This window comes from Octopus bimaculoides, chromosome 29 (assembly GCF_001194135.2).
Source record: "Octopus bimaculoides isolate UCB-OBI-ISO-001 chromosome 29, ASM119413v2, whole genome shotgun sequence".
Taxonomy (NCBI): Eukaryota; Metazoa; Mollusca; class Cephalopoda; order Octopoda; family Octopodidae; genus Octopus; species Octopus bimaculoides.
The window spans coordinates 11,987,053-11,990,965 of record NC_069009.1 but is presented as its reverse complement, the minus strand read 5'-3'; the positions used below and the strand labels follow the sequence as shown (position 1 = coordinate 11,990,965).

The following is a 3,913-nucleotide window of genomic DNA, read 5'->3' as shown; positions in this document are numbered from 1 at the left end:
GGATGGGGACAATTTTCGGAAATTTCAACAGAGTCCACTTAAATTCCTCTTAACTTCCAGGAAAATGAATATATTTTCGTGACATTTTCTACAAATATACCTTGATGTATGTACATTTCGAGCATGTAGGAATTTTGAAGGAAACGACTGCAGGTTATTTTTGAGAAGTGTTCCCCACTCGGTGGTGTTTCGGAGCAAGTCGTCCATAATTGTTTCATTTTTCTCATTTTCTAATGAAGTAATACGCAGAAAAGTGAAGCCGTCATAAGAAAACTTACGTTTAAAATAACATGCACACGATTTTTTTTTCTCAATAGAAGTAAACTCGAAAGTAAACGTTTCTAGTAGAGAAGTAGAAGAGAACAGAAGCAGCGTATTACTTCATTAGAAATCTACGGATGCACATACGCACATAATAGAGGAAAATGAAACAATTATAGATGATTTGCTCCGAAACACCACCGAGTGGGGAACACTTCTCAAAAATAACCTGCAGTTGTTTCCTTCAAAATTCCTACATGCTCGAAATGTACATACATCAAGGTATATTTGTAGAAAAGTTCACGAAAAAATATTCATTTTCCTGGAAGTTAAGAGGAATTTAAGTGGACTCTGTTGGAATTTCACAAAATTGTCCCCCACCCCCATTCCAAAACACTTTCACCGAAAACTTTTGTATATTCGGAATCTACATAATAAATAATATATGCATAGAAGATTTCATTAAAAAACATTCATTTATGACCTTCCAAAGTCGGTGGGGGAGGGGGTACAACTCTGTAGTTATGCCCACAATTGTGCTGTACTCTCTTAGATCTAATGGAGTTATTTTTAAGGTGTAATATCGATATACAATACCGCTTAACTGCGCGAAGAAGACCATTGGTAATTGATGCATTATTATAGCTGGGTGAGTAGGAAGAAGGCAACATATTTAAAGCTTATTATATCATACAATTAATTAAACAAACCGACATTGTTTACTTGGGTAAGTCGTGAAGGCATCGTGCATATTCACTACTAATTATATTATACATTCAATTAATCATTTAAATCAGTGATTAATTCATTATACACTGCTAGATAAAGAACTTGTATTTCTTCATAAATATTTCGTCCTCAATGTTTCTCTAAATTATGTCCAATATCTTTATTTTGCGGTTTTATTCCATTGAGCAACTGGAATTTTACGAAAGACATTACAAAACACGGCTTGGAAAAGAAAACAAAACGAAGTGCCATGAAGTTGTCATCTGGATTTTCGCCATTCATCGGTTTTGTTTTAAGCTTCCGTTCGAGAAATACATTGAATATATGAGTAGTATTTTATTTGTCTTTCGAACACGTTCAGAACCTGGTCGATGGCTTTTTTCTTCTTCAGAAACATATTCACAAAGGTTACTAGTTTCTATTGTAACTTCCAACACAATAATAAATCTATAAGATGTAGCAGATATGAAACATTCTTAGAAATATTAATATTCATCTAGCGGTATTTTTAGAAATATTAATATTCATCTAGCAGCGTATATCAGGGGAAACTAAATACATTTCGCCTTTTGTGTTTCCGAATGAGTTTTTGTTGTCAGATGTTAGTCGCGGTCGAATCACATTGCCGTAGGAAGGGAAATTTGGTGTACTTAAAAAAAGATTTCACTAAACACTGGTTTATATAGTAGTAACAGGTAAGATATATAATAAGGTTATTTAATACAATTAAGGTGAACATCGGTAATTGAAAACTTTTTATATTGCTGATCAGAGATGGATATCAATTCTATTGTCCAGCACTGATTGTCTGAAAAGTAATAATGATGCAGAATTGATAACAAGACAAATCAATAGCATATTTATTTATTAACGAACCGGTAATAATTGACAAATGTCCATTATGACACGACACCGGTTGCAGCCATTACTGTGTATGTATTTACATCGTCGTACACATGAACTCGTGACGTCATACTTTTGTGTGCATATCTTGACGTGTAGTTAAATTAACACATTTCAATTTGTTTAACTTCAAATTCGACATTTAACACTGTTCATGAATCTCTCTTTTTCATTGAACACTTCTTGAATTCAACAGTTCCTGATATTAAATCTCGATATCGTTCCGACATGTTGATTTTCTGTCTGGATCTCTTAGTTTGGTTCCAGACGGTGTCTGTAGTTTCGAACTCAGATGTATGACAATTCATAGTCTCTTCACATTCTCAATATGTCTGAACTGTGGGGTTCTCAGTATCTGTCCACAGATGACAGCGATTTTGTCGATACTGTCTTCCTTCTGACGTGGTTATGTTGTTAGATCTTGGTGCGTCATTAAATGATTTGACAATTCCGGGCTTCCATGACTGGTTTTCTTGAATCCTGATTTGCTGTCAAGGGACGTAACTCTCTATTTACCCCCGTCGTAGTAATTCTTTTGCCGTACTTGAGATGCTTTCTGTTGGTCATGTAGCGGTTTCTGGTCCTGTAACCCAAGGCATCGGACACAGGTAAGCGAATCTTCAGGCACCTACTCATTAGCAGGAACTCTGTATTTGTAAACTGCCGTCCGTTACCTGTCATGAGCCCATCTGGCAAAGACAGATTTCGCTGCTCTGATTGTCATTTTATTTGATAGGTCACACAATTTCACACTTTCAGGATACTTTGAAAAATATTCCAGACACACCGGGTAGTCATTATTCTTGTACACAAACAAGTTGGCTCCAACTTTGGCCCATGGTCGATCAGGAATTTCATGGCTCTTCAACAGTTGTTTCAGATTATTCTTTTTGTTCTCATTGCACACAGAACATTGTGATACAAATTCTTCAGTTTGTTCAGTCATTCCTTGCCAGAAGATAGCATATTTCGCTCTGATTATGCACTTTGTCACTCTGAAATGAGTATCATGAATTCTCTTCAACAATTCTGTTTGTAGTGTTGCAGGAACTACAACTTTGTCAGCATTGAAGATGAGGTCAGTTCATCTCAAATATTCCAGTAGTCTCTCACACTTCCTGGGGCATAATTTCTGTTTTCTAACCATCTGCACTTAATCACTGATTTCAGCTGTTGCAATTGTGGGTCATTTGCTGTAGCAATCCTGAATTCGCTCAACTTCCCTGGGGTCATCAGCAGTTGTGGTATTAGGTCCACGTCATACTCAGTTTCATCAAACCAATTATTACTGGCTTGAAGATATGGGTAGCTCAAAGCATCTGCAACAATCACTTCTTTGCTGGGTCTGTAGGTAACTTGAACATCATATTTCTGTAGACGCAGCAACATTCTCTGCAACCTCTGAGGAGCTCTACACAAGGGTTTCTGAAATATCATTTCAAGGGGTTTGTGATCAGTTTCTACTTGAACTGTTTTCCCATAGATGTACTGATGAAACTTCTCACATCCATGTAGGATACCTAGCATCTCTTTCTCAATCTGCACATACTTCTTTTGTGCATTTGTCCATGACCCCAAAGCAAATGCTACAGGCTTGTCAGCTTGCGTCAATACTGCTCCTAACCCTTGGGTGCTTGCATCAACTGATAACATTACTGGCTTTGTAACATCAAAGTACTGTAACACTGGAATCTCTGTCACTCTTTGTTTCAAATTCTTGAAACATATTTGCTGTCTTCCTTCCCAGTGCCATACAATGTCCTTCAGCAATAGCTCTTGTAGAGCTGCAGTTTCACTGGAGAGATTTGGCATGAACTTTCCCAGTTAATCTATCATACCAAGGAACCTCATCAGACCTGTTTTGTTTTCAGGCTCTGGCATTCCTCGGATAGCCTTCACCTTTTCAGGCTCTGGCATTCCTCGGATAGCCTTCACCTTTTCAGGATCTGGCATTCCTCGGATAGCCTTCACCTTTTCAGGATCTGGCATTCCTCGGATAGCCTTCACCTTTTCAGGATCT

At 37.4% G+C, this 3,913-nt stretch overlaps 1 protein-coding gene across 2 annotated transcripts in view; it reads left to right on the top strand.

Moving 5' to 3' along the window:
- The first annotated feature begins 837 nt into the window (after window positions 1–837).
- LOC128251234 (zinc finger protein ZFP2-like) overlaps window positions 838–3,913 on the top strand; it is an 18,071-nt gene continuing 14,995 nt past the window's right edge. Inside the window, exon 1 of one of the 2 annotated variants that reach the window (XM_052977933.1) lies at window positions 838–910. The gene's annotated coding sequence lies outside the window, so the exon portion shown is untranslated. The other variant, XM_052977932.1, reaches the window with a different exon arrangement.